Source organism: Microtus oregoni, unplaced genomic scaffold (assembly GCF_018167655.1).
Source record: "Microtus oregoni isolate MIOR12 unplaced genomic scaffold, Mior012 000046F_ref0000063, whole genome shotgun sequence".
Taxonomy (NCBI): domain Eukaryota; kingdom Metazoa; phylum Chordata; class Mammalia; order Rodentia; family Cricetidae; genus Microtus; species Microtus oregoni.
In genome coordinates this window covers 16,955,252-16,962,117 of record NW_024543220.1, presented here as the reverse complement: position 1 = coordinate 16,962,117, position 6,866 = coordinate 16,955,252, and the positions used below count along the sequence as shown (strand labels likewise).

Here is a 6,866-nt window from a genome sequence, read left to right as displayed (position 1 = left end):
GGTATCAGTTCTCACTTCCCACCTTGCTTGAGTGGTTCTAATGAGACTTGGTTCTAATGGATTTCTGCCACTGTGCTGTGCACACCAGGCTCCCTGGTCTGTTAACTTCTGGAAATTCTCTTGTCACTACCTCCCATCCATCCATCAGAGCCCAGAGATTATGAGGTGCAAACTACTATGCCCAACTTTATGTTGGTCTGGGGATTCAAACCCAGGCCCTCACACTTACATGGTAAGTGCTCTACCCACTGAGTCATCTCCCCAACCCATCTTTCTTGTATAGTGTGGGCTATATTTTATGACCAGTGGGAAGACAGAAGGCTCTGCTGAGGTTGCAGTTTTGGACTCTTTCATACTTGGAATCCATCCCTACACCCAATGTAGAGGACTTACCCTGTGAAAGGGTTGTGGATTCTCAGATCATCCTGTCAGAACAGGGAGAGGCGCAAGGTTACAGAACTCTCTTACCACAAGTTCGGGGTTCCCTAGACCCACTTCCCAATAATAATATTTTGTATTAAGACATTATCTTGCTATGTTTCCTAGATTGGCTTTAAACCAGCTCTATAGTTCAGCTATACCTCGAACTCATGATCCTTCTGCTTCAGCTTCCCCAAGTCGAGCTCTTCTTCTTGTGGGGCCAGTCCGCTGGGCAGGATGGAGCGGAGTAGAGAAATGCATCCAGGGCATTTTTCATGGGGTGAGAAGGACAGAAGGGAGACTGAGGAGAGGCCTCCATTCCTTCTTCTCCCCTACTTACAGGCTATGTCTGGGCCATGATGTTTTCCTAAGATGGCCAAGCCATTTGAACAGTAAGTGCTTCGATGCTGCAGAGAGAGCCAGGGCATCGATCCCTCGGCTCTCGGGCTGTGAAGGAGGAAGTGAGTCAATCTGAGCAGTTGCTGCAGCAGTCACTCAGCAGGATGGAAAGGAACCATGTTCTCCTTCCTGCTCCTGACCTGCCTCGGCTTTCTCCCCAGCCATGGGACTGTGCCTTTGGAGGCTCTGAGCTGTTGGCTGGATTCCAGATGTGGCCAGGAACAAACGTCAGTGCACAGGCGCAGGTAGCTTCTGAAAGCAGTTCCTTCTGAGTCTCAGGACCACCTGGACCAGGGCTGAGAATCCCGAGTGTGAGCAGGGCTTCCCCGCCTGAGATTCTGGGCACAACCCAAAGTTCTGCTCAGGAATGCAGCACAGTTGAAAGAATGACATTTACTCTGCATTGAGAAGCCTGCATGGCTCAGCTGGTGGGAGGAGGTAGGGCAGGCAGCTAACCCTGGTGCTTAAGATGCTGCAGTGGTGTAGAAGGACAATAGGGAGTACCCAGCTTTGTGGTGGGGAGATCATGGCATGTCTACCAGAGGAGGGAGAGTCATGAACTGGCAGCACTACCACAGTACCCAAATTCGGCACACAGGACACAGCTGGCATGGTCTGCCCAGAGGTGCTGGGGCTGGACCCTGGCCACATGAACACACACAACAGTTCGTTCATCTTCGCCCAGATGTGTGCTCTGTGCAGATAGGCCCCACTGTCCTTTCCCCCAGCACAGAGTGATGAAGGGTTACAGCTGGATGAGCTCAGTCTTCTAGGCCATAGGTGAGGCAGGGCTGCCTTGAGTCATGCTGCAGCTCTGGAGTTGTCTCTGTGCCCATCAAGTGGGCTGGGCTTCTGTAGGAAGCGGCAGCCCCAGGGAGCCTGGACCTGCTCTCTTGGCTGCTGTTTCCTGGTGGCTCCCTGTCGCTGACACAATCTTTCCCTGCAGTGCTGCACAGGGTCATTCTGAAGGGTGGGCGGGAGCCTGGCCAGGCTGCAGCTGCCACCGTGTCTGTCAGTTACCGAATGCAGCTGCTGCCTGGGCCCTCCATGGGGGCTATTCTGGGTGTCTGGGGACTCCCAAGTCTCTGTGCCTGAAGATAGACTGGATTTCCCACCTCTCTCAGCTCTTATCTCTCACTACCATTTCAGGCCTATGTCCTCAGGGCCATACATCTTGCTGACTCAGCCAGCCCTGTCGGGCACACTCTCTGTTTCCAGCCATACAGGGGTCTCCTACTTTGAGTATTCCTAGCTAACGAGGCCCAGCTCACATGTTTGATTTGAAGGGAGTACCTTGAGACCCCTCTACCCTTCTAGAGGTTAGTGTCATTTTGGATTCTAGATGACATGGGGTAAGAGGGGCTCTCGGAATTTTACTTGAAGCCACTAGTGATGGAGACATTCTCAAGTACACTCTGCTAGTAAAGGGGGTGGGAATAGCCTTTGTGGCTAGTGAGGAGGGGCCCTTTCCTACCCACAGCGCCTCTCAGAGCCTAGAAGAGCTACAGGGAACAGGATTACTGGAGCCCAGGGTTTGCTGACAGACAGCAGGTTTATCAAAATCACCACAAGAAACTGGGCATTGTGGGAGGATCACTATGAGTCATCCTGCCCTTCATAGTGATTTCTAGGTCAGTCTAAGCAATAGAATGAGACCCTGTGTCAAAAAGTTGCCACTTCCTTTACCTAAGTTTCAGGGATCATTGTGTAACAAGGGGCAGAAAGATTATAAGAGCAAATGAAATGGAGTTTGCTGCAAGATTGCATCTCCTAGGAAGGTCAGAAGCCACACAAAGTCTCACCAGTAAGACTGCTTAAAGATGGGCTAGAGAAATGGCTCAGAGGTTAAGAGCACTGGCTGCTCTTCCAGAGGTTCTGAGTTCAATTTCCAGCAACCACATGGTGGCTCACAACCATCTATAATGAGATTTGGTGTCCTCTTCTGGTCTGCAGGCATACATGAAGGCAGAACACTGTATATATAATAAATAAATCTTAAATTAAAAAAAAAGACTGCTTAAAGATGAACTAGACAAGGACAACTACAATAGACATGCTAATGCGGTGGGGGAAAGCCCAGGAGACTTCAGCCCTAAACAGAGAACTGCAGGCAGCTAAGGAGAAATAGTCTTCCCCAGGGAAGAGCACCCCAGTTGGTTATCTAGTACCACACGGTCAGTCCTGAAAACATTCATGTGAGGAACGTTATACAGACTGAGCAGGTTATACTTATGTATTAGGAACACACAGACACATATATATACACATATGTATGTAATAATTTTGTAAAAAAGGCAATGAATTTGGAAGCAAGCAAGGAAAGGTATATAGGATGGTTTGAAGGGAGGGAAGGGACGTGAGAAATGATGTAATCAATTTCAAAAAGTAAAAAATGATTTTTTAAAAATCCACACAAAGGGGCGGGCGGCAGCGCAGAGACCAGTTCGGGTGGAGGGCGCCGACCTACCGAGCACAGGGACCATGGCCTCCAAGTGTCCCAAGTGTGACAAGACCGTGTAATTCGCCGAGAAGGTGAGCTCCCTGGGCAAGGACTGGCACAAGTTCTGTCTCAAATGCGAGCGCTGCAACAAGACACTGACCCCTGGGGGCCACGCAAAGCATGATGGGAAGCCCTTCTGCCACAAGCCCTGCTTTGCCACACTGTTTGGACCCAAAGGCGTGAATATAGGGGGTGCTGGTTCCTACATCTGAGAAGCCCCTGGCTGAGGGCCCTCAGGTCACTGGTCCCATCGAGGTCCCTGTGGTGCGAACAGAGGAGAGGAAGACCAGCGGACCGCCCAAAGGTCCCAGCAAAGCTTCTAGTGTCACTACATTCACAGGGGAACCCAACATGTGTCCTCGATGCAACAAAAGGGTGTACTTTGCCGAGAAGGTGACCTCTCTGGGCAAGGATTGGCACGGGCCCTGCTTGCACTGTGAGCGCTGCTCCAAAACACTGACTCCCGGCGGGCATGCTGAGCATGACGGCCAGCCCTACTGCCACAAGCCTTGCTATGGAATTCTCTTTGGACCCAAGGGAGTGAATACCGGTGCTGTGGGCAGCTATATCTATGACAAGGACCCTGAAGGCACAGTTTAGCCTTAGATCTGCAAATGCTGTCCTCAGGATCCCTTACTTGGCCCTGAGGGAAAGTGACCTGCTGCCTAGTCCTGCCTCAGTGTGTCTTGCCTGCAAACCCCAGGGCCTGAGTGGTGGAGGAGGAAGCCTCCTGGGTAGTCTCCAGAATAGCCCAGAATTTCAGCCCTATTTCTTTGTGTGTTACCTCAGCATGTCCTATGCTACCCACTGTCCCCTTTGTGTCTGTGCGCCTCCATAGTCCATGTGTCCTGTGTCTCTGTGCCCAGTATTCTCTCTGTCCGTGTCCCCATGTCCCTGATAGCTCTCCGAGGTGGCTATCCTATGCTATCCCTATGCCCACACCTGCCCACCAGTATTATTTATGCTCTGCTTGCCGGTGATGGCATGAGCTCACAGCATTCCTGGGGTGGCAGCACCCCTGCAAGGAGCCCGCTGCTGGTTCCCACACTATTCCCTACCTACCCCTCACGTGGTTCACAGCTACGGAGACCTTTGCTGTCAATAAATGGTTTGGTTTGAGGAAAAAAAAAATCCACACAAAGGGATAGAGAGATGGCTAAATTCGGCGCACATGCTACTCTGCCAGCGTCTGGTTTCCAGCACCGTGTGGGGTAACTCATCACTTGTTGCTGTGGCTCTGGAGGATCCTACACCCTCTTCTGACTTCCAGGCGCACCTGTGCTCACATGTGCACCTATCCTCCCCCACACACAGGATTTTAAATAATAATAAAAAAGTGAAAAGGGGTGTGCAAACAAACAAGCCATACAAGGAAATTGGAAAACAGGGTTCTAAAAGGAAGAGGTACATTTCTGACATTTAAAGCTGACAGAGTAATTACATGCAAAATAAAAATTTCCCACAGAATCAAGTAAAAGCCCAGTAGCCCAGTAGAGAAATGGGCATTCGTCCCCAGCAGGCACTGGGCAGTTTGTCTCACATGTGGAGAGTTGGTCAGTCTCTGCTTGGAAACCAGCAGACTTGGGCTGTGATGGGAGCTGTGTTACCCCAGCCAGGTCTGCAGGAACAAGTGCAGTGTTGGACTAGAGGAGGTGACTCATCCCCCAATGCTGGGAGCAGCAGATTACACATGAGAAAACTGTGTAGGATCCCCCGAAGCATGCACTCAGTTGTCCCAGAAAAGCCCTCTGTGTCCATTAGCAACCAGGCACATCTGTGTGCTGTCACCAAAGGGAAGAGAGAGCAAGCAAGCAGCTCAGAGCAAAGACATTCACAAGGACACTGACTGCTTCGTAATGGGAGGCCGAGTGGTAGAACAAGTCCCCAAAGATGTCCACTGTGGCCCACGTCCTGTGAAACTCCAGACCAAGCAGAACTCACTCGCTAACACATGTGATTGATGGATAGTGGAGAGGAAGAGCCCAGAGCCTGCCAGTTGGCTGGGCTGGGGAAGGAGGGCAGGGAAAGGTGGCCAGCCCCTCTGCTGCTGGGAGGATTTGGGGTGGGTTAGATTCATGAATGGCTGCAGCATGAAAAGCGAGTGAGCACAATAAAAGCAAGAGAGTCCTGTCCCCCCTCCCCTGCCCACGGACTTAGCCAAGGCTGTCCCTTTTGTGCCTTTGGGTCTGTGGTGAGGGAGAATCCCCAAAAAGAACTGTCATGTCTCATGCTCTGCAGCTTCCGTTTTAACCAAATTATGGGCTAGAGTGAGGGGCTGCCTGCCCAGTGCCTTTGGCCCGCCACCAAGAGCACTCTAGCCATTGGAAAGCCTAGCATCTGCCCTCTGCCCCCACCAGAGTGAACACTGGCTGGCTGGAGCCTGTCCACTGGGCTGCTGACCTTCCACCAATGCCCATCTCCCTATGAGCGGCTCTGCCCTGACACAGTGGGAGCCTAGGCTGCTGTGACTGCCGTGTAAATGAAGAGAACTGAGGCCTGGCCTGCTTCAGGCAGTAAATGGTGACAAGGCTACTCACGGGGCAGGGAGAGATGGGGGGAGTTGCCTCTATCCCTTCCCTCCTGTGCCAGGAATGTGAGGCCGGCTTCCTGGGTTCTCTGCAGCACAGGGTGTTCATCTAGGTATTGTGGGTGTTGCAGTTGCTTGTGTTGGGGTTTTCTTTTGGTCAAATGACTACGACCCGTGCGTCAGGCACGTTCACATTATTGCGCAGCTGTCACCCATAGGCCTCCAAATGCAGCTCGCCTTACAGAATTGAAACTCTGTCCTCCCCGTTGAGCAATAACTCCCCCTCCTCAGGTTTGCTTGGAAAGCAGGTGGATTTTGTCTGAGGCACAGCTGTTAGTTAGCATGGCCAAAGATGAAAGCACATGGCCTTTGTCTTATGGCTTCTGTTGCAGGATAAAAACACCATGGCCAAAGTGGGGTGGGAGGGGAATGGGTTTATTTTGCAACTTTCAGGTCACATTCCATCATTGAAGGAAGTCAACGGAGGAACTGAAGCAGAGGCCATGGATGGGTGCTGCTTATTGGCTTGCTCTCTGTGGCTTGTTCAGCTTTTCTTTTCTTTTCTTTTTTCTTTTAGACAGGGTTTCTCGTTATAGCCCTGGCTGCACTGGAACTTACTCTGTAGACCAGGATGGCCCCAAACTCAGAGATCAACCTGCCTCTGTCTCCCAAGTGCTAGGATTAAAGGCTTGCACCACCACCACTCAGCTTCAGCCTTCTTTCTTGTAGAACCCAGGACCACTCGCCAAGGAATGGCACCCCCCAGTGGGCTGGACTCTCCCTGATCAATAATTAATCAAGACGTTACCCCCCACAGGATTGCCTATAGGCTGATTTTATGGAGACATTTTTCTCAAGGGTCTCTCTCCCTAGATGCGCTACATCTGTGTCACGTTGAGAAAACCCAGCCAGCACAGTGTTAACGCTTGGAGCTGGGCACACAAGACCCTTTGCTATTTCAAGTACATTGGACAGAGGGCCCTGGCCAATCCATAGAGGTAGCTCTGGCTTCCCAGATGC

General features: G+C 51.4%; 1 pseudogene; it reads left to right on the top strand.

Moving 5' to 3' along the window:
- Window positions 1–3,300: 3,300 nt before the first annotated feature.
- Window positions 3,301–4,440, top strand: LOC121435556 (annotated as a pseudogene).
- Window positions 4,441–6,866: the final 2,426 nt, after the last annotated feature.